The sequence below is a fragment of the Schistocerca nitens genome, chromosome 5, assembly GCF_023898315.1.
Source record: "Schistocerca nitens isolate TAMUIC-IGC-003100 chromosome 5, iqSchNite1.1, whole genome shotgun sequence".
In the NCBI taxonomy this organism is placed as follows: Eukaryota; Metazoa; Arthropoda; class Insecta; order Orthoptera; family Acrididae; genus Schistocerca; species Schistocerca nitens.
This window is the reverse complement of record NC_064618.1, coordinates 176,286,946-176,311,643: the sequence shown is the minus strand read 5'-3', so window position 1 is coordinate 176,311,643 and position 24,698 is coordinate 176,286,946.

The window sequence follows — 24,698 nt, the reverse complement described above, 5'->3', positions numbered from 1 at the left end:
ATACATCGAACAGAATGGAAGAGAGTTCAGAACGCGATATAGGGAACACGACTATCCTAGCAGTGGTAGTGCACTAGGAGCTCGTTTGCTTCAGGGCAGTCTTAGCTTCGTGACATCGAAAATAATTTACAGATTCTTCAATTCAAGAATAAAAGTTTATTTTGATGTTTTGGAAGATGTAAAAATTTTCGTACATAGCTGGCCCTCCCAAGACCGATTGCTTAATGAACAGATCAGGGGAACAGGAGATTGGCTTTTTCAGATTTTTGATAATTTTTTCAGTTGCTGTTGGAAGTAAAAATCGTGTGCTTTTTGCGGCCACAGCTTATAGCACCAGATATTCAGTGACATTTACAGCAATTTTTGAGTTTATTTTTCAGTATGCTGTAATTTTCACATATGTAATAGTTGCTGTCGTATGTTACACGAGTTTGCCTTTTAACTTTACTTTTTTCATTGATTGTAATCTTGATATACAACTCTTATTTAATTTCCTGATGATTCTGCTGATTCCACCGCATGATATGGTGCCCTCTATCGGCCACAGCGTGCTTTACTTGGCCCTCTGGTCCTGCTGCATTTTATTTCTGTCTGTATGAGTGAAAAGTTATTGGACCTGATATACCATACGCATTTCTTGATGTATGTCCTCTGCAACTGACTCTTGAGCTTATGTAACTGCACGTGACATTTACTTTTTCGCCTGTTTTGATATCTTCAATTTTTATTATTTTTGTACGTGTTTGAACCTTGTAATTGTGTATACTTGGATTTGTATTATGGGAAAAGTTTGCCGTCCCAAATTTTAATTACTGACAGATCACAAGACGGTGGGCTGGGCCCCAAACAAATTGTGAATACAAAAATAAAAAATCTCCAAAACCGGGTACGAGATTTTTTCAGCAACCAACAAGATTTTTAGAGTAATTTTTATGACACAAGTCTTAAAACCGGTGCCAGCAAACGGCTGCGATCATCGCAGACAGCTTGACCGATGACGTGTCGGTTTCAAATACACAGGTGGGCAATGAAAAGAAGTCCGAGAAAATAGTTGCGTCAGCGCTCCAGAAATATGTCAGTAGCGTCTGGCGGCAGAGCGGCACATTAACTCAAAATTAAGACCGTAGTACATTCGCAGCCAAATTCATATTGTTTCATATTGTTCGATGTAAATATAATGCAACTGGCTATCGTAGTTTGTGTATGATGGAGAAGTTGATTCTAATATTCTGTTCTTTTGCTTACCCTCTTCTGGTGAGAGACTGTTTATAAGGACACGCGAATTCGCAAAACAATAAATGTTCGAATTCTGAAAATTGTCATTTACATCAAGAGCCTCTGCACGTAGTTTTAACGTTACTGCTATGGCAAAATGGTATGTGTCCAGCGATACACAAACGTAATGTACAACCCTATGCATATGAAGTGTCTAAATGCTTTTTCTCTCCTTTTAAGCGTTTTTAGTGCTATTGTGTTCTCGGGACTATGTTTCATGTCCTCAGACTTGGTCCAGGTTCCAAATTCTTTAAAACATGCCTCATTTGTATTATCACTTATAAAATGTAGTGGCTCAGTATTAACGCCAATAGGAACAAAAGCTTCCTCTCTACCATTTTGTTGAAAGCTGACACTTTTGAAACTGTGGGTGTTGTTGAGGGACAGTTTTTCCCAAAACTGATCTATAGCCTCATTAGTACACACTATTAAAATTAGACTACCGTATCAATTAAAATTACTAGTGATGCATGAGGACATGGATGCAACTGAAATTAACACCAGCTATTGCAAAACTAGTAAGTACTTCTCAGATTCGTTTCTATAGGGTGAAAGATTCAAATGGTTCAAATGGCTCTGAGCACTATGGGACTTAACATCTGAGGTCATCAGTCCCCTAGAACTTAGAACTACTTAAACCTAACTAACCTAAGGACATCACACATATCCATGCCCGAGGCAGGATTCGAACCTGCGAACGTAGCAGCAGCACGGTTCCGGACTGAAGCGCCTAGAACCGCTCGGCCACATCGGCCGGCTAGGGTGAAAGAGATTGGTGTTGTATTTACGTAGCCTTGTTCACTGCCTGACATTAGGAGAGTGGGAACCGCAGGGGTACAACTGCAAGCGAATCGTAAAACTGTTCATCGCCGAAATGCCAGCTGAGGTACACAGTAAATGGGTGAGAAGTAGTGCCGGCCGCTGTGTCCTAGGGGTTCTACACGCTTAAGTCTGGAACCGCGCTGCTTCGGTTGCAGGTTCGAATCTTGCCTCGGACGTGAATGTGTGTGATGTCCTTAGGTTAGTTCGGTTTAAGTAGTTCTATGTTCTTGGGGACTGATGACCTCAGATTTTAAGTCCCATAGTGCTTACAGCCATCTGAACAATTTTTTGACAAGTAACGTAAGGAATGCTCCTTGTTAGATTTTGCTTTTCTAAATTAATACGGGAAAGCACGACAGCCTCAAAGAGTGAACAAACTGTTGAACTCAAAGTAGGTCATTAGTAATTCACGTCTAATTTTTGTGAGGGACTTTCGGATTCATTCACAAAAATTATTTTCATAGCAAGGATGAAGAGTTGTGAGTATTTATATGCAGCTGACGTCATTGGTCGACTTGTGAAAACATTCTGATGGTGAGAGACAATTTCTGTTTTGTGTCCTACTCTAAGTGAGAAATGTATATTACTAATCACAGAAGATGCTTTAGGGGAATGGAGATAGTTGCTTTTGTTATAGATTTTTCATTGTTTGAAATTCGGAAAGTCTACAACTAATAGCTAGTGAGAAGCAATTGCTGGCGGAACCTGCATGATTTTGTGAAGGAGGGCGGGTACTCACTTCGTCTTATATCTCCAAAGGGGCAATTTCTTTGTCTTGGACTATAGGAGAAACAGAGACGTCGTCACCTTGAAACGGCAGAGATGCAGAACTTCACCTAGAGCTTATCGTAGATGTCAGGGCCCAACTTACAGCTATCATTAGATGAACGTCGGCCGAAGAACCCGAGACAGAAGCCAATAGGCAGTTTGTCAACAAGTGGCCACGAAAGCCTTAACAATTTTGTATTACAGCTATCACCTGTCACTGCAGCCACCCTGTGAATCTTAGTGAATATGAGTCGCATTTGTGAACATCGTGACGAAGAGATCGCAAGGTCATTTGCTCCTTGTTAGAATTTGCTTTTCTAAATTAATACATTCAGTCAGACAGTTGAACTCAGCATGCACTTAGACAACGGAGCTGCTGCTTTTATGTACATTTCTGAGTCTTTTCTTTTATCTGTCGACTTATTCAGCAGTCATTGGAGGTTTACATGGGCATAACTAGTTGTATTGATTAAGTCCAGTTTCGACCTACCTGCACCACGATATTATACCATATAACGAATGATTCATCTGAACCTTCGTGCAGTTTACAAATATTAATTTTGCCTATTCAGTGACTGAAGTCAATGTAATGCATCTTAGTATTAAGCAAGATTTGTTTCTGACGTTTCATCTTATTTCGTGGTTTTGATGAACCGCCTTTCTCACTATACTTATTTAAGCTACGGTTCTCATATTTGATATTTAATTATGCCACCCCTGTTTGAATTCTGATTTTCATTACTTTCCGTTGCATGATTTTTTTGTAATGTTTCACATGACATTGTGGGAAGCGGTCTGTCGATTGTATAGGTCACCAGCTTCAAATCTCATTAGCGTCTCAGGGGTATGTCAAACGCTCGACCATAGTCTCATACTGTGTACAAAACACAAGCTGATTCTAGCAAAGAAGAAAACAGAAATCAGTCATTGTTAATATGTAGGGTCGGTACCCTTTTCGAAAGGTGGCAGCTGTTCATATTGTAACATGATTGTCTCGTATTGCTATGAAATACTGTTTCATTTTCTGCCACTAGTTAGTGACTGCTTCATTCCTTGTATTGGACATGCGTGTACAGGGCTTACGTTTTTCTTCCCACGAAGATGCGCTCCCAGTGTCGTCTCAGGTTCCATTTGTCTTAGTGAGTCTATTCAGGAGGGCTTTTCGTGTAAGTTGGGCAGCAGGTTGTTCCGTGCTTCTGTTGGCAGAGCTGGCTCTTGCCCTCATTCGGTCAGAGGACACCGTATCGCCACTGCAATTCCCGGCGAATTATCCAGTTTCCCGTTTTTGAGTTTTCTGTACGGCATCAAAGGATGGGAAGCCGTGGCTCCATCCGACCACTGTAGAAATGTCAGTTGCTTTCTCCCCAAAATTTTGGTGTATCCAATCAAATGAAGTGCCCCCCCCCCCTCCCAGCCAACGTGCTTGGTGAGAAGAAGCTGAACAACCGAGTAGACACTTCTCCAGAGGTCTTGCACGTTCATGTTTGATAATGTATATTTTGTACCCCAAGTGTGGTAAGTTTCTATTATGTTAATTTTTTTTCGTAAAATAAGTGAAAATGACATCCGTAACATTGGCAAGCACAATGATTCGTCCTCCCCATGGTATATTGCCTTTTTCTCCTTAATTAAGCAGCTGATGGATTTGAACTAAGGTTCTGGGCAGTTGATCTCCCGATCGCTGTCCGGCGGTGGTCGGGCCACGCTAGCCTATTTTTGGGGAAATTTAAGTGCCGCAAGAGCAATAGTTCGATAAATATTCAGTGAAGCTCGCTATTTAATCAGTTTGCCTCGCAACTTAATGGTGTATAATTAATTAAAATTTGTGGCTTTCTTTTGGCAGGTTAACTTTGAATTTGTGAGCTGAGCAGATGAGGAGATCGTGTTTTGTTTTCTTTGTACATTCTCCCATATAATTTGGTATATCCCCACAGTGTTACCTTTGCCTCTTCAGGGCGATTAAACTGGTGGATCGTCGGAACCAGACCGGACTAGTTGCCCTGTAATGGTCCGATGCAAAGACGGTCTAAGTGTCGGCCTTATGGTACATTTTCTTGTTTTATTGAAACTGAAAGAGCCCATGGAATCCTAAATTCTCATGTCAGTATACAACAGTAGCTTTGGTCGGTTGGTTGGTTGATTTGGGGGAGAAGGTCAAATACCGAGGTCATCGATCCCTTGGAATTAGGGAAGGAAGTCGGCCATGCCCATTCAAAGAAACCATCCCGTCATTTGCCTGAAGCGATTTAGGGAAATTACGGAACACCTAATTCAGGATGACCGGACGTGGGTTTGAACTTTCAAAGTCCCGAATGCGAGTCCAATGTTACGAAAGCTTTATTTCAGCAATTTCTGAGTTATTTTTCTCGGCCACAAACGAGCCATGCTGACATAAAAAAAAATTGGTAATGGAACTCCCTTCTCTTGAAATTATTTTGGTATAATGCCTTCGAAACCTCGTGTAGCACTTTTCAACACGGTCCCAGCAGTGTCGAGGCGAGCAGACACCACAATTCTGCGAGGCACAGCAGCTGTGCAGATGAACACCAAGCTATTACGGTAATTACTGGTACTGAGGCCGCGTCCGTTAGCTGATATGCCGCCCATGGGATGCCAGTTAGCTGGTTTTCTGCGGGTCTCACGGCGCTGTTGACAAAGCACCACAAGCTCCGTGTCACCTGTGGGTAGCTGCGTACGTTGATATACTGTCAGTCATAATTATGGCTTTCCTTTTTAAAAAAAATACTTATTATACTGTTGGGTATTATAAAAACGATAATTGCTTTCAGTTTAAGCAGTACACAAAATTTTTTTGTCAGTGAGTCCAGATGCTTAGTGAAAGCAGTTTCTTGTAATGGAAATGACCAGGGCTCACTTTCGCCACGTAATGTACTTCGCGATACACAGAAATCATCGGATTATTCGATACTTTATAACTAACGCCTTACTCGATACAAAGGAGCACTCGGATTACTCGAAATACAGACATTCTTCTCAAAGCACCAGAATTTTTCGTTTTTGAATAAAAAAAATAGTAAGGTATTTACAAACAAATACAAAAATATATGAAACTTACTAACATATTAAAACTGAGTGACAAACCACGGCTCGAATCAGGCAAATTGGTCTGTCTGTCTCTGTGTGTGTGTGTGTGTGTGTGTGTGTGTGTGTGTGTGTGCGTGGGTGCGTGCGGCGTCTGTTCTTTTGGACACGTTGGATATATAAACGTAATTAAGGTTTTGTGTCTTCAGACATAAAAGTTTTGCATTTTTAACCTCAATTATATTTAAAAACATTAACACATTCATAACGTAACCAGACGTCTTCAACTGTTTTATATGTGGGAGTCGAATACTTCACAGAATGAGTTTATAGAGTACGGTGTGTCTTATTGTTATGTTGGAGCGAAAATAACTGTATAACGATAGGACGCAGACAGCTTGAAACCAGTCGAACAACTGACAACGTATTAAAAGCATTCAGCTATGACAATGTCCCTTAGTCAGCGACACCGTCAGTCCAGTGCCTGTCAGTCTACTAGCAGATTGTTTACGTTTTAGACGTTACCTGTGAAGTACTCAGTTCTAAACTAGCATCTGCGTCACCATTAAAAGCGTTCATCGCGCGCGGAGCAGACGGGCACCTGGCGACCCAGTGACAGCTGGGCCACCGGCTCTGACTCGGCGCGGCGTCCCCAAATGGCAGCAGTCGTTAGTGGCGCCAGGAAGGGCGCGCCTCCGCCCAGCCGCTTTTCTCCAGAGATTTTAATGATCCCTCCTGCTGCGACGTGATACACAATAAGAGAGAGTAAACAATTAGAAGCGCGGGCGCGGCCCGGATTCAAAGACGTGATTAACGTCCTCGACTCGGCACGTAACGACGCATTCGCCGCCCGCAGTCAGCTGCCAGAGGAGGTGCCACCTGCCACTGGCGGCTCAGTCGCTTCACACACGTGTCAGCCACGCGCAAACTCCAGCCCAGTCTGTCCGCCGGTGTTTGAAAAACATACACAATTAGAACTTCTTGTTGTGCCGGAGTTCTTCGAGTAATTGCTTCTCTGCGAACAGTTGACACAATACAGCTACAGAAAGTACGTATGTCTGTAGCAAAGTAACGAAGACATCTGACAATAAACGATGTGTCACTGTCATCTGCAGGCACCGTAGGCTGCAACGATTCTCAGCATGAAGCCACTGCGTCATCCAATGCAACATTTTTATTAATTAAATGAAAGAACAAGTTACGAGTGACTGTTACCAGTCACTGTTTATTTATCTCCACGACGCGTTTCAAAGGCTTAAACCTCCATCATCAGGTTGATTTACATTTGTTAATATGACTTTTATGGGTGTGAGTTCTGTTACGAATTTTTGGAGGAGCTTGTGGCTCTGTCTGAAATCCACCTGATGGTGGAGGTTTAAACCTTTGAAATGCGTCGTGGAGATAAACCAACAGTGACTGGTAACAGTAAACTTGTTGTTTCATTTAATGTCAACAACAGTGACGGTAAAGCCTATCCTAAAATGTTCACATTAAATAAAATTATTTATTTATTGAACCTGATTTGATTAGCGGCATCAAGCTCTCTCTGATGAAGTGGCTCTGAGCACTATGGGACTCAACTGCTGTGGTCATAAGTCCCCTAGAACTTAGAACTACTTAAACCTAACTAACCTAAGGACATCACACACATCCATGCCCGAGGCAGGATTCGAACCTGCGACCGTAGTGGTCGTGCGGTTCCAGACTGTAGCGCCTTTAACCGCTCGGCCACTCCGGCCGGCTAAGCTCTCTCTGACATCAGACTAGGGTTTAATACATACAGTATCTTTTTTACATCATATGAGAAATAGTACAGAGTCGGTTTGAGCGTCTGTCCGCCCCTGGTAGCTGAGTGGTGCCGGAATGGTAACTCAGAACTCGGCGTGTTCGGTCAGAGGGTTAGCTACCCTCTGTCAAAGAAACTGGGTTAGTGGATCAACGACGAACCGAAACGGGTGTCTTGCGACTTCCGCCACGAAAAGATGCAACAGACGAAAATGAACAAAATAAATGAGATTAAAAAAAAAGAGAGATCAGCGCGACGGAAAGTCATAACCTAATGGCCCGGGTACGATTCCAGGTTGGGTCGGAGATTTTCTCCGCTCAGGGAGTGGGTGTTGTGGTGTCCTTGTCATCCTCATTTCATCCCCATCGACACGCAAGTTGCCGAAGTAGCGTCAACTCGAAAGACGTCCACCAGGCGAACGGTCTACCCGACGGGAGGCCGTAGCCACACGGCATTTTCATTTCAATTTGAGCGTCTGAAGTTGCAATGTGACTAAATAATGTTGACTGTGAACCAACAAAGTTAATGCTGACAGTATTTGTACTACTCCTGCTGCTGCGAATAATAGTTATAACAGTGCTAATAATAATAGTAGTAACAATGACAATGATAAAAAAATGATAGTGACAGATATAAAACGAATATGGAGGTACACGAGATAGATGTTTTCTGATGTAGCAAGTTATGAGGCAAAGAAACTTAAGGAGGCTGCTCCAGCTAAAAACTAAATATCCGGATGTCAGACACTCAGATCGGTATCAAACGTTGTATGTCGAAAGAGCTTCAACCAAAACACCGTTTAGATCGTCTTACGTGCTGTCGTCCAGTAGAACATACGTAAACGGCAATTAAAAGTAACACCAGAACTACGGAACACAGGAAAAACGTATCAGTTTGCGTTGTTATGTAGGTATTACGTCGTTGAGTTAGTAGAGCGTGAGGGCATCGAATAAAGGGTCCCCGCGTTCAGATCCCACTCATGACAATCGTTTTTAACTATTTTGGCGTCCAACTGTTGTATGGGAGAACATTTTCCTGACATGTACAAGGACTTTTCAGAGTTCGTAGCAACGTTTTTTCCCTTCGGTTGTTGAAAGTAGTAACCATAGGTGAGACAGAACACCACACCTATCGATACAAATCTAATTTATAGGGTTATTGCTTTCAACTAACGAAGCGAAAGCAGTGCGCCAAAAGAATACTGCTACAAACTCCGAAAAGCCCTTTTACATATCAGGAAATTCTTCTTCCACATAACGGTTTCACGAATAAATAGTTGTAAACAGTTGTAATCGGTGAGATTCGCATGAGGGTCTTTTCATAACACATCATGCTCTACCAACTCACCCACGTGAGTTCTACAAAATAATTAATCACAGATACCGTTTTCATGTGCTCCGTAGTTCTGGCGTTAATTTTAATTAGCATCTACGCATTTTGTACTGGACGGCAGCACATAGCATGAACGAAATCGGTGTTACGCTTCATAATCTATCCGCGTACAACGTTCCCACTGGGTCTCTGACATATGGACGTTTGGGTGTAAGAATTGTGGGAAATGAGAAAGATTTGTTTGGGAAAAGGATATACAACAGTAAAAAGTACGTACACGCACAATGTTAATCTTTCTTATTGCTTCAGTAGATGTGTCTTTAACTCTCTTCTGAAGCTGGAGATGATATTCAGTTCTCTAACATAATGCAGGAGGTTATGCCAGGGCCGGGTTCCTGCTACTGAGGAGGATCTCAAGGAAGTGGCTGAACGATGAAGTGGAACAGAAAGATTTTTCTCTAAAGGGAACGGGTGTCTGTCATGTTTTCCAGATGAAATGGGTAAGGTCGTGGGGAAATATGATGGACATTGATAAGACAATAGTGAAGACAGTGGTTGGAAGGGACTGATAACCACAGCAGTTGAGTCCCATAGTGCTCAGAGCCATTTGACAGTGGTTTGATATCTCCGAGTTTGTCTGCACGCAGCCAAGATAGATATGCATGTGATGCTGGAATACTATCAAAAAGTCGAAAATCACAGATATAACTAACACAGGCAATCATAACCAGTTCCAGGGGCCGTGATCTTTACTGAGAAAGTCCTTGCAGGCCAACATCACTGTAACCAATAATTGGAAGTCTAAAGAGTTTGTTCAAGTTTATATTTTAGGTGAAAGGAGTGAAACAGCTAGAGAGAGAGTACGAAAAGAAACGAGGCCACTGTTGAGAGAGTGGGCGATTTTATTTCTTTCATAAAAAAGCAGTCGAATTTGCTAGTAAGAGCCCACTTAACGGTACGACGTTCCGTCCCGCAGGTCTGGATGAATTTACTGAGTCGGTTGTAAAGAGTGTCATAAAGTCGTTATATTCTCTTCATAAAGCCGTTGTATTCTCACGTAAGAGAAACTGGCTCGCAACTGTTTAACTGGTCCATTTTATCCTGGATAGTGATACTGGAGCGGAGCTGATGTACGAGCTCGGCTCCCACACTTTCTATCGGGGACACGTCTACGCTTCATGCTGTTCTCGCCATTACCTCAAACTTGTTATGGCAGTTCATAGAGACCTGTGCCTTACGTAGAAGAGCATTGTTCTTATGGAAAATGGCAGCACTGAACTATCGAACGAGAGGAAGTAGGATACCAGCTACTTTGTACTGTACCGTTGATCCCTCAGTTACCATCAACCGTGACTTGAAGTCATCCCTACACAATAAGGCCGGGAGTAACACCGCCGCGCCCCTCCAAAACACCGTAATAACAGCACTTTCCCCCAGGTCACCACCACACAGGCCGGCAGGGGTCACTTGGGGATGCGCAGAGCAGTGAATCATCGCTGATTACGATTCGGCGCCATTTATCGGCAGTCCGTGCTATCCAGTCACGTCACCAGTCCAAGGCGCAAACATTTCTGTTGTGGTGTTAACGGCACCCTAACAAGGGGAGGCCGCCAATTGTAAAATTCAGATTCGATTCATATTGCGCATAATAAAAGCTCATAACCAGAGGTGTAATGTGGCAAAGCACCAAGATGCACTTCTCAGCCGTTGTCGAGAAAATCGACAGTTAAAAGAAACCGTTGAGGTGAAATACTCTCTACGATTCGTAACTTCCTACAGCGTCGTGGCGCAGTGGTAAGCGCTCGGGTTCGTAATCCGAAGGTCGCCGGATCGAATCTCGCGCCATGCAACTTTTTTTTTTAGTATTTCTAATATATATATATATATATATATATATATATATATATATATATATATATATATATATAATTCCCGGCAATCAGTTGCAACAATTATGCATATAATAAGTTGTTGAAAGTCGTTTGTCGTGGAAAAACTGGCGACTTCCAACATGATTATGTTTTCTGCAAACAAAGTTGTATTTCACAAATGTTATTAATTGTCTTCATAATGTTTACACGTGCAGTTAACGGGAGACGTAGAAACGATATTCCGAAACGAATACGTATAGTGTAAGTCAAACGTTCGAATTAGAGACCCCATAATATATATATATATATATATATATATATATATATATATATATGAATTACAAAAAACAAATACTAAAAAAAATTGCATGGCGCGAAATTCGATCCGGCGACCTTTGACTTGCGAACCCAAGCACTTACCGCTGCGCCACGACACTATAGGAAGTTATACCTCGTAGAGAGTATTTCACCGCAACGGTTTCTATTAACTGTGGATTTTCTCGACAACGGCTGAGAAGTGCATCTTGGTGCTTTGCCACATTACACCTCTGGCCATGAGCTTTTATTATGCGCAGTATGAATCGAATCTGAATTTCACAATTGGCGGCCTCCCCTTGCATGAATGGTAATCACAATTTGGCTGCTGCTAGTCTCCGACCACTGATGAGAGATGACAAAGAATTTTGAATGGAGTCCATTACTTGTTTTCGAATAACAGTCGCAGTTGTGAAAGCGTTTAAGATTTGTTCGGTGCGCAAAGTGGCGATACTTCCTTGTAGAGGTCACACGTGGTCGGCTTGGCCAACGTTCCGTCCAATTGCCCGAGAGGTCTATACACTGCAGGACTGAACCAGCCGGTCAAACGGAGTCCCCCCAATGAGGGCCCTTTCAAACTACATTATTGCTGATATTGCTGTCTCAGAGAGTTATTCGTCTTCTCCGTGTGCATCAAAGTGATCACCCGTCATCTGACAATATTCACGCCTCTCGGATATCCTACCAAATGTGGTAAGAACACTGATGTTCTCAGGCGGCAGTTCAACCTGGCACACAGAATTTATGCACCGCCGATGGTGTCTACGTGTACAAATTTAAATTGACGACCGACTATGTCATTCGGGTTATTTACTTTTTGTATCAGGCAGTGTGACTGAGCTTTTTGTGACAGTTTAAAGGAATGTTAGGCCTGCAGCCGGTCGTTTACTACATCCCACGATATTTAGACTTAATCCGATGGTTCTCCTGAGGATGACTGTTAGGTTACGAGTCAAAACCGTGGACTGTTGTCCGCAATGACTGGCTGCAAGCGCGAAATACCTTTGAACATTCATTTCACCAGGAATGTTTAAAAGACCACACCGCTGCAGAAACCAGGAATTCCTAATGTTCTCGTACAGCGGCCTTGTCAGTTAGTCTTTCTCAGCATGTCTCCAAGCCCTGCTGAAACTTTCCTTTCATTGTAGCTCAAGTTTTCACCTATAACTTTTCGAACACTACCACTGCTGCGCACACTGCGAGTGGAACTATGACGACTACTATTTCTACTAAAAAATGTATAGTACCACTGACAGGTTGCCGAACAGTTCTCCTGAATGGAAAACGCCGCATTAAACCAAAGAAAATTTATTTTTATTTCTCGTTGTTTTCGACTCTGAGTGTAGCCTCCTTTTTTCCCCTTATACTACTGTTAAAGGGTGAACGGCCTCATAGGATGCAGTTGTACGGTTGCAAAAACAAACAAGTGACACTGAATTGTGAGTGACGTTACGAGACGAAATATAAATATACGCTAGTAATAAACACAAATGTAATGTCGCCTTTTCAGCCAACAATAGTTTGCAAAAAAAAAAAATTATAATTTAAAATCGACTCGTTTTCCTTTCGAAAACTCTGGTGGCTGTAACATTTTCCCGACACCTGCTCTTCTTACTACAAAGGACAAACAGGACGTCCCTTTACAGTCAGATATAAAGAATATCTTTTAAGAAAAACTGGCACTAGCACCCAGAATTCGTCTTTTGCCGACCACCTTGTGATTACAGGTCACTCGCCTAAAGCTGTTCCCGATGTTAACGCTTTGCACACAGAGAATAAAGGGCGTACGCCCGCATCTCGTGGTCGTGCGGTAGCGTTCTCGCTTCCCACGCCCGGGTTCCCGGGTTCGATTCCCGGCGGGGTCAGGGATTTTCTCTGCCTCGTGATGGCTGGGTGTTGTGTGCTGTCCTTAGGTTAGTTAGGTTTAAGTAGTTCTATGTTCTAGGGGACTTATGACCACAGCAGTTGAGTCCCATAGTGCTCAGAGCCAATAAAGGGCGTACATTGGATGTTCTCGAAGAATTACAGTTTTTTAAACTTCTTTCTCCAAATGATGGCGCCATTCTTAATGAGTAGCTACAAAGCTTCTTCAACGGTATAAAGCCATTACCTGATATTTAATTTCGTGTTCCCTCGTGCAGTTACCGAAATGTTGACTTATAATTTTTTGTTTATTAAATGGTTTATATTGGCTCTTCTACACTCTGAGTTATTCAGCTCCCTTTATAATTGTATATTGGCGTTTTCATCCTTTACACTGTATTTCTAAGCTCGTATGTAGACAAAATTTTACCATATCTGCTGCTGTCAGATAAAACACTTCCTTTTCCTTCATGTACTAAATAATGTTCATCATAATTTTTGTTGTCTATATTTTGAATATTAAGTAGCCTGTTTGTATTTGCCGCTACTAGATGCAACTTTTGGTGTAATTTTCACCTGCTTGCATTTGCTAACGTGGGCGCCCAGTCTGATGATACCTGTAGCTCGACTTGGGTGAGCAGCACACTTCGACGTATCCTATTTCAAAAATTTTTTGACTAAGGCTTTACCGATTGATATTTATTGTATACGTGAAATGTGAGTACTGTTTCTTTCTTGTACTGTTAGTCAGTAGTTACACTTAGATACAAAAGTTTCCCATTGTTATGATGACGATGAACGATATTATAAATCATACCTGCTTTGTCAGTAACGTCAATAATGTGCTGGAAGCATGGCCTGGATCTGAAATGACAAAAATTATTAGTACCAGTTGGAAAAAAAATATATATATATTGTACACAATTCGCTGTACAGGATTCTTCTTGGCTGCATACATATAATTATAAACACATAGCTATTGAGGCCTCACTTAGGCCATACGTTACTAAGAATCTTGTTAGAGGCTGCTTCGCATCAGCTGAAGGCTATGCTACTTTACTATTTGACGTACCGAGCAAGAGTACAAAAATTATGGGTGTGGTATCGAACGTTGATACCACACCCATAATTTTTGTACTTACGTTATAGTCCAGTTGAATATTTTACTTATGATGAAGCCACTCATAGTACTGCCGAAACCTAGGTCAAAAGATTTATTTTTTGCGACCGTGGCCTGTGATTGCTTTAATTATACAAAAGTATATTGATGGTATGATGCTTGGCAGAAAATCCTAAGAAATTCTGATCTTATGTCAAAGCAGTAGGTGGATCAAAATAAAATGTCCAGACACTCCGTGACCAAAATGGTTCTGAAACAGAGGATGACAGACTAAAGGGCGCAATACTAAATGACTTTTTCCAAAGCTGTTTCACTGAGGAAGACTGAACTGTAGTTCCTTCTCTAGATTGTCGTACAGATGACAAAATGGTAGATACAGAAATAGACGACAGAGGGATAGAGATACAATTAAAACCGCTCAGAAGAGGAAAGGCAGCTGGACCTGATGGGATACAATTCGATTTTACACAGCGTACGCGAAGGAACTTCCCCCTTCAGGCAGCGGTGTACCGTAGGTCTCTTAGAAGAGCGTAGCGTTCCAAAGGATTGGAAAAGCCACAGGTCATCCCAGTTTTCAAGAAGGGACGTCGAACAGATGTGCAGAACTATAGACCTATATCTCTAACGTCGATCAGTTGTAGAATTTTCGAACACGTATTATGTTCGAGTATAATGACTTTTCTGGAGACTAGAAATCTACTCTCTAGGAATCAGCATGGGTTTCGAAAAAGACAGTCGTGTGAAACCCAGCTCGCGCTATTCGTCCACGAGACTCAGAGGGCCATAGACACGGGTTCACAGGTAGATGCCGTGTTTCTTGACTTCCGCAAGGCGTTCGATACAGTTCCCCACAGTCGTTGAATGAACAAAGTAAGAGCATATGAACTATCAGACCAATTGTGTGATTGGATTGAAGCGTTCCTAGATAACAGAACGCAGTATGTCATTCTCAATGGAGAGAAGTCTTCCGAAGTAAGAGTGATTTCAGGTGTGCCGCAGGGGAGTGTCATAGGACCGTTACTATTCACAATATACATAAATGACCTTGTGGATGACATCGGAAGTTCACTGAGGCTTTTTGCAGATGATGCTGTGGTGTATCGAGAGGTTGTAACAATGGAAAATTGTACTGAAATGCAGGTGGATCTGCAGCGAATTGACGCATGGTGCAGGGAATGGCAATTGAATCTCAATGTATACAAGTGTAATGTGCTGCGAATACATAGATAGATAGATAGATCCCTTATCATTCAGCTGCAAAATAGCAGGTCAGCAACTGGAAGCAGTTAATTCCATAAATTATCTGGGAGTGCGCATTAGGAGTGATTCAAAATGGAATGATCATATAAAGTTGATCATCGGTAAAGCAGATGCCAGACTGAGATTCATTGGAAGAATCATAAGGAAATGCAATCCAAAAACAAAGGAAGTAGGTTACAGTACGCTTGTTCGCCCACTGCTTGAATACTGCTCAGCAGTGTGGGTTTCGTACCAGATAGGGTTCATAGAAGAGATAGATAAGATCCAACGGAGAGCAGCGCGCTTCGTTACTGGATCAGTTAGTAATCGCGAAAGCGTTACGGAGATGATAGATAAACTCCAGTGGAAGACTCTGCGGGAGAGACGCTCAGTAGCTCGGTACGGGCATTTGTTAAAGTTTCGAGAACATACCTTCACCGAAGAATCAAGCATTATATTGCTCCCACCTACGTATATCTCGCGAAGAGACCATGAGGATAAAATCAGAGAGATTAGAGCCCACACAGAATCATACAGAGAATCCTTCTTTCCACGAACAATACGAGACTGGAATAGAAGGGAGAACCGATAGAGGTACTCAGGGTACCCTCCGCCACACACCGTCAGGTGGCTTGCGGAGTATGGATGTAGATGCAGATGTGAAATTAAGGATTGATTTATTAATTTATACAAGTATTGTAAATCATTTGAAAGCAAGTGTGTCCCATGAGGTGTCTACTTTTCAAACTGGATACAAAACATGTAATGACTGTAATCTAGTTTTTGAATCTGATATCAACGCAAATGTTAATCGAATATTGTTCCTACAGATTCACCTGATGGTGGAGAGGTTATCACAAAAACAATATCATGAAATAAAATAACAAAACTAAAACAGTGCAGTCACAAAAGATAATTAATTCAGACAACAAATTGCTACAACTACTTGCATGTGATGTGTGTGAGTGGTACTACTGAGGGAACGGAGCTGGTAAATCAGCATAGTTAAGTTTCATAGTGGAAATCAACAGACAAAAGGCTTCGTCGCCGTGTTTCTTTTAAGGATTAGGCTACTACTTGTTCCGAACTCCCAAACAAAATCATTCCATATTGGGCTCAGGAGCATTGGACAGGGGCTGGTCGATGAAATGTAGTAATGCTGTACCAAAAGCCGTTATTTATGAATTCTTTTATTAAGCAACCAGTTTCGACGTTCCCGTCACGTCATCTTCAGGCCTGTACACTCGTGAATGATTAAGACAAGGCAGCGATATTCGTATCTGATTCCATACACACACGAGCTTCATCAACACGTGTGCTCTTCACACATGTGACAGCAACTGACAATTACAACACATATTGAAACGTCCTGGAAGATTAGAACTGTGTGCTAGACAGAGACTCGAGATCGGGACCTTTGCCTTTCGCGGGCAAGTGCTCTACCATCTGAGCTACCCAAGAAAGACTCACGCTACGTCCTCACAGCTTTACGTCTGCCAGTACCTCGTCTGCTACTTTCCAAACTTTACAGAAGCTCTCCTGCGGTTCGTAACCGTATTAGAGAAAAATCTTTTCTGTTCCACTCCATCGTTCAGCCACTTCCGTGAAGTCTTTCCCAGTAGCAGGAACACGACCGTGGCATAACCTCCCGCATTATGTTAGAGAGCTGAATAACATCTCTAGCTTCGGAAGAGAGGTTTTCTTTATTTATTTACACGTCAAGTTCCGTAGGACCAAATTGAGGAGCAAATCTCCAAGGTCATGGAACGTGTCAGTACTTGAAATTACAACATAAAAGTAATAAAGAATAACAGATAAAAATAAATGCTTATGAATGAGCTGTGGTAAAATTTGCTGTTTTGAAGAGCGCGCCGCAGCGCGTAGTGTGAAGCAGTCGCCCTCCGTTTCGGGCGGTGGCGCCGCTGTGGCAATCGCAGCTTTGGTGTCTCACTCTGGTGGAAAAGGGGAAATGTTGCCTGTTCACGTGCATTTAAGTGGCGCTATAAGCTGGCCAGTGGCAGTTGGTCAGTCGGAGTGAGGCTGGGTCAGTCTCGCGTCACCAGTTAGTGTCTGTCTGTCGTCGGAGTGCTAGTATGTCTGTCGTTTTGATCAAATTTTAAAGCCAGAAAATGAGAGTCTTGCCACTCCGCCAGTAACAGAACTCAGCTAGTGGTCGCCCGGTCGGGTCTGAGTTCCTGCATCTGAGTCTGCGCGTTAGGACGCCAGTCTGCTCGAGTTGCTCGGGCAACGGTCGTTGGCGGATGGATCGGTCGGTTGGTCGGTCGCGCACTGAGACACAAAATGACTAGTCCGCCTTGAGCGTCGGAGCATGTGAGGTCCCCACGGGAGTCCAGTGGGCCTCGCCGTATAGAAAGGGGTAGTGGCTCCGCGGTCGACACGAGAGCAACAGGAGTCAAACCACGACATCGGGCTGGCCGGTGCGAGCTGCTGCGCCAGGTCTTCGCCAGAAATTGCAGTTTATTAGAAGTTAAGTGATTGGAGATATGTAGTTTCATTTACTTGTTAAATTGTACTTGTTTTCTCGATGAGGTCACCAGCCGCTCTGTTTTGGGGTCGTCCCACCATTCTTCTCCGTTTGCCCACCCGCGGGAAGGTGGTTATTTATGAACTGGGTGGTCCGTTTTTCCCTTGTGGAGTACGGGCGGGTTAGAGCAATCTGCGGTTCAGATTGTTCAGTAATCCCCCTGTCAATCTGCCATACGTTACAGCTGCCTCTGTCATGTTTGTCGGATCCGGTGTTAACGAATTTATTGCGTAAGGTGTAAAGGCCGAATTCCTTAATCATATTTTTATGGTTCAAATGGCTCTGAGCACTATGGGACTCAACTGCTGAGGTCATTAGTCCCCTAGAACTTAGAACTAGTTAAACCTAACTAACCTAAGGACATCACAAACATCCATGCCCGAGGCAGGATTCGAACCTGCGACCGTAGCGGTCCTGCGGTTCCAGACTGCAGCGCCTTTAACCGCACGGCCACTTCGGCCGGCATATTTTTATCTTGCCTATCATCTTAGGAGGCGGTATATGTGTAATGTAGAGCATGTTTGTACATTTTATGTAAGACTGCATTTCATGGGTTTTTATTGAAATGGTCATTTTAGTATATAAAGTAGACACCCTTCCACCGTAAGAGTTTTCTTTTAAAAACAAGTTGCACTTTCGGTGGCAAGTAATTTTTTTAATGTGTTTTGTACCATTTCCATCCCGCCTACGGGGTGCATAGTTTATGTGTTTGTATGAGTTGTTAAAATTTTTAGTTTAAAATAATCTGGTGTGTTGCAGATTGGCACCAGTGTAGTCTTTCAGGGGGTGTGGTGAGCGGTCGTGACTACGGCCGTGTCAAAAGGAGGCGGCAAGGTTCTCAGCCTAAAAGCTCATACTGCCCAAAAAAAAAAAAAAAAAAAAAAAAAAGATTGTTATTTCTGCCTACGAATAAATTGTAACTTAATATTTAGAGGGTGCTTTCTGATTCTAATTTTTAAATCTGTTTTCTTTTCTTTTCTTTTTTTTTTAAGGAAAGGGATTTTAGGAATAAAATTTCCATTTGTTGACTGAAATTTGTTTTCATCGGTTACCCACTGGCAACTACTTCCACGGTCACATAGTGAGATTAAATGTGTTAATGTTCTTGATGAATCACTAGTAAATAAATTAAATTCTATAAGAAAAGATATTGAAAGTAAAATCATGGTTCAATGAACCCAGAAAAAAGTCAGTCCATAAGTTTAAGTAAACGCAATCATCGTGTGCAGATGTAAAGTGTACGGAGAAATCATTAGCTTGGCTTCGCACAGATTGAATTTTACGACTGTTCAAATCTTTCCGTCGTAAGAAAACGCAACGGGTAACATCCACGTCCCAATCTCCTGCGAGTTATACTAGATTTATAGTGTGCCTTCTATGTTGTCAACAAGTTTAGTGGAAAGGGTGGCGGGCGGACGGGGTTGGTGTGCGGGGCATTCGGTGTGTAGAAAGCTATGCTTCTGCACAGTATTGTCCTTTACACCGTTGGGAAGACTGCCAGGTTTCTTCCAATTTCTGTAAGATCTGCTTCTTCAGCACAAGAATTAAATCAGCATAAAGTAATTTTGTTTAGTAAGAAATTTTAAAGGTGGCAGGGGTAAAATACAGGGAGTGAAAGGCTATTTACAATTTGTACAAAAACCAGATGGCAGTTATAAGAGTCGAGGGGTATGAAAGGGAAGCAGTGGTTGGGAAGGGCGTGAGACAGGGTTGTAGCCTTTCCCCGATGTTATTCAATCTGTATATTGAGCAAGCAATAAAGGAAACAAAAGAAAAGTTCGGAGTAGGTATTAGGATCCATGGAGAAGAAATAAAAACTTTGAGGTTCGCCGATGACATTGTAATCCTGTCAGAGACAGCAAAGGACTTAGAAGAGCAGATGAACGGAGTGGATAGTGTCTTGAAAGGAGGGTATAAGATGAACATCAACAAAAGCAAAACTAGGATAATGGAATGTAGTCGAATTAAGTTCGGGTGATGCTGAGCGAATTAGATTAGGAAATGAGACACTTAAAGTTGTAAAGGAATTTTGCTATTTGGGGTGCAAAATAACTGATGACGGTCGAAGTAGAGAGGATATAAAATGTAGACTGGCAATGGCAAGGAAAGCGTTTCTGAAGAAGAAAAATTTGTTAACATCGAGTGTAGATTTAAGTGTCAGGAAGTCGTTTCTGAAAGTATTTGTATGGAGTGTAGCCATGTATGGAAGTGAAACATGGACGACAACTAGTTTGGACAAGAAGACAATAGAAGCTTTCGAAATGTGGTGCTACAGAAGAATGCTGAAGATAAGGTGGGTAGATCACGTAACTAATGAGGAGGTATTGAATAGAATTGGGGAGAAGAGGAGCTTGTGGCACAATTTGACTAGAAGAAGGAATCGGTTGGTAGGACGTGTTCTGAGACATCGAGGGATCACCAATTTAGTATTGGAGGGCAGCGTGGAGGGTAAAAATCGTAGAGGGAGACCAAGAGATGAATACACTAAGGATGTAGGCTGCAGTAGGGGCTGGGAGATGAAGAAGCTTGCACAGGATAGAGTAGCAAGGAGAGCTGCATCAAACCAGTCTCATGACTGATCACAACAACAACAACAGGAAATACTCTGCCACACTCTTCTTGACCAAATGGCTCACGACTCCATTTTCTGTGATGACGGAGAGAGCTGCGATCCATTTTTGTTGCAGCTTCTATTTCTGTACACTTTTTATCAGTACAGGGTGCTGTCCGGCTAGATTTTGATCCTAGTTTATGGTGGTATTATAACGCTGCCACACTTTGCAGCTAACCAAATTACGGAAGAGACAAACTTTAGAAGTTTCTCGCCGGCCTGCCACCCTGATAGCTACATTGCAGAGGGGCTCATCGCGAGCCCAAGTACAGGAAAACTTGTCCACTGAGAGCCCTCAGATGTCCTGAGTGGCGGCGGCTCACTACGTCACTTTTTGCACGCGCCTGACGGATGGTCGATTGTCCTCTTACGAACCGGCGCGCGCTCTCTGAGCATCTCGCTCGTCGGCGCGCAGTCATTTCGAATTCAACAGGCAATCTCTCTGCTCCTTGTGGCCGCTTTCCCTTTTTTTTTTTCGCGGCCCCCTCTGCGCGCGGCCGCGGAACAAAGAACAGAAGAGGCAGGTGGCTGTCACGGCCGCACCGCTACACGCCGGCACGGGCCGACGCCGCTGAATTATTGACACGGCGACGGCACTGCACCGCTGGACCCGCTGCCCTCGCTATCGGCCGGCCCTAAGTGATTGAGAGTAGGAGCGGGAGCGGCTGCGGATAGCTGTCACCGCGGCTCGGGGAAGACTTGGCGGCCCGCTGTCAATACCAATTTCTCCGCGGGTAAGACTGCGGTCCCAGCCGTCGCGGATTACGCACTCTGGGGCAGGCCAGAGATGGGGGGGGGGGAGGAGGGGAGGAGGAGGATAGGAGGATGGGAGGATGGGACGGAGAGCTGTCTGGGTACTAAAGGCAATATGCGGCGGCGGTCCTTCTGAGCACTTCTCCGCCACATACTGTCTGCAGTCTTGTAGTTTTGGCTGCTCACCGCTTTATTTACTCATTTGTCCATTTCTTATCTAACTTAACCAGCTTACGGTCTTAAGGTCCTCTTTTACATAAGAAAAACACTTTATGGAAGCGCGGGGTAGCCGCGCGCTCCGAGGCACCTCGTCACGGCCCGTGCGGCTCCATCCGTCAGAGGTTCGATTCCTCCCTGTGGCATGGGTGTGTGTTTTGTCCTTAGCGGCCGCGCGGGATTAGCCGAGCGGTCTAAAGGCGCTGCAGTCATGGATTGTGCGGCTGATCCCGGCAGAGGTTCGAGTCCTCCCTCGGGCGTGGGTGTAGGTGTTTGTCCTTAGGATAATTTAGGTTAAGTAGTGTGTAAGCTTAGGGACTGATGACCTCAGCAGTTAAGTTCCATTAGATTTCACACACATTTGAACATTTTTTCTTTTTTCCTTAGCGTAAGCTAGTTTAACTTAGATTACGTCGTGCGTAAGCTTACGGACCGAAGACCTTACCACAAATTTCCAACACTTTACGAAAATATGGCAAAACCTTCCCAATAACAATAATAATAATAATAATAATAAGCATATTATTAAAGATCCCAATACCACAACAGATAAATGCAGGCTTTGCAAACAACAAATAGAAACGGTAGATCACATCACAAGCAGATGTACAATACTAGCAAATACAGAATACCGCAGACGACATGACAATGTAGCAAAAATAATACATCAACAACTTGCCATACAACATAAACTAATAAAACAACACGTTCCCACATACAAGTATGCACCACAAAATGTAGTGGAGAATGATGAATACAAATTATACTGGAACAGAACCATGATAACAGATAAAACGACACCACATAACAAATCTGACATCATACTTACCAATAAAAAGAAGAAATGAAATTAACACAACTAATCGAAATATCCATACCCAATACAGCAAATATACAGAAGAAAACAGGTGAAAAAATGGAAAAATACATCCAACTGGCTGAGGAAGTCAAGAACATGTGGCATCAGGATAAATTTGATATTATACCAATTATACTATCAACTACAGGAGTCATGATTAAATTCAAGTAGTAATGTCTACCTACAGGGTCAGCTGACTAGAATACAAATGAAGCGCCGAGAGCAGTAAGGGCCAAAAGCACACTGTCTTCGAGCCGACATCAGAGAAACCAGTGAGATATCTCTTCGTCAGTGTGCATACAATGTGGGCCTACACTATAGATAAACCAGATCCATGATTTGATCAGCAGATGCCAAAAGCACGAATACATGCTACAGTCTCACAATCAACGATACTTTATGGTTCTCAGCGCTTCAAATGTATTACTGTACGATAAAATCCAGAACTTAATGTAATGCAACTCATTCAGGAATCCCACAAATAAGGTTTTCTATCAGCATAACATATAACGAAGTCGGATCTAATTTTACTATATGGTCAGTGAATTGGAATATCTGTGGAATGTGCTACCGTCTAGCGGGAGTTATGCCAAGCTAATGATGATAAATGACTGCTGCAGTGTGCTGCCACCTGGTGGGTACTAAGGGCAAGCTGTGCAGGCCGTGAACCGTGCACGCTGTTTGTCAAATACGCTTGTAAGGCAATTACGTCACACCAGTCGCGCATGCGCCAAAGCTCCTTAAAACTGAACGTGTGCTCGCGACCCTGATGCCAAGTCTGACCGAGTCTAGAGGAGCAATGTAGCATAGCACAGATTTAGTGCCATGTATTTCAGATTACTGCATCTGCATTATATTTAACAGCACTCAAAGAAAAATAACCAATAAATCTCTCGGTGTCAAAAGTTAGGATGTTCACGTGCTCTTACACAACAACTGCCACTGGGCCTTAGTCAAGTTGTTCGCATCTTTTCACTACAGCTTGACATGACTTTGCATTTCGTCAATATACTGCCTGAATTTAGCTGTGAATATGTATGAAATTTAGCCACATTGTCAACAGTAGCTGTGCTTTCCTGCATCCTATGAAGCACGATTTTTTGGATGCCATGCCATTTCATTTGCACATTGTAATGCGTTTGTTATCTGAAGCGTTGCAGAACTGTCTCTGCAGGAGATCTGAAACAATTTCTCTCCTGTGACAATGCACCACCCTAACTGAGCAAATGTTTTGGCGTGGGACGTTACGAGCAAATAACTTCTTAAAGTCAGTGCGTTAATTACCACGTGTTTGATGTTTCATACGTCAATATTTGAAAAAACAAAAACAGTAACTGGAACTGATATATATGTAGTCTATTCTTGTTGGGTGAACGAATTTCACCAAAATGTCAGAATGAAGTCGCACTTATTAAAGGAAAACTGAGCAACCGAGGTGAGGTCATCAGTTTGTCGTAACACAGGTATTGTCTACACGTTTTACGACCGTATCGTGCGGTTGGGTTTGTACATGGACGCAGATTCTGTTGTCCGGTAACCCGGAAACACGCCTTCCGGACGAGAAACGGAGTAGCCACGGAAACGCAATCAGGAAACTGGTGATGTATGCAAAGTAGCAACATTGGGGGGATCCAGTGGGTGCGTCGCGTTTGCAAGTCGATGTGATGAAGTTGGAGGCCGCATACGGCGGGCGGCAGCTGGGAAGTCTGCAGGCTGGGAGGCTGTAGGGATGGTGGGAGGGGCAGACAGGGTCGCCACGCTGTGAGGCGGCCGACAGGTGTAGGCGGCGCCGCGGCTTGGGGAGAGACAGAAAGCGGGATTCAATTTTTTTTTGGGAGTCGAGGGAAGCCCGAGAGCGGCGGGAAGAGCTTCCAGGCCGAGCCGCCGCTCGCGAGAGCCTACCCCTCGCAGGTGCTGGGGCGGATCGCGACAGGGATCAGGGACTCGTCACGGCTCACCTGCAACAGGACGACTTATTGATTCCAGGAGGGACGGTGCCGCTTCAGGCCCACTACACGGCGGCGGTAATCAGGCAGTGAGGCCGCGGCGGATCAGCCGGAATAATCTAAATATGTAGAGCTCACACAAAGTAATGTCGCAACTGCTCAAAGACGCATTCTTGCCCTGTGCTCTGGGCGAGTCTTTCCGTATGTTCCGAACGGGGCGGCCGCTTCTGTTGGCTGTCGGCTGGCGACACATGCACTTTTTTAAATTGTTTATTTTATCTTTAGTATGTAACAACTATGTAGCCAGCTGAAAGGTAAATAAATGACACAGCGGA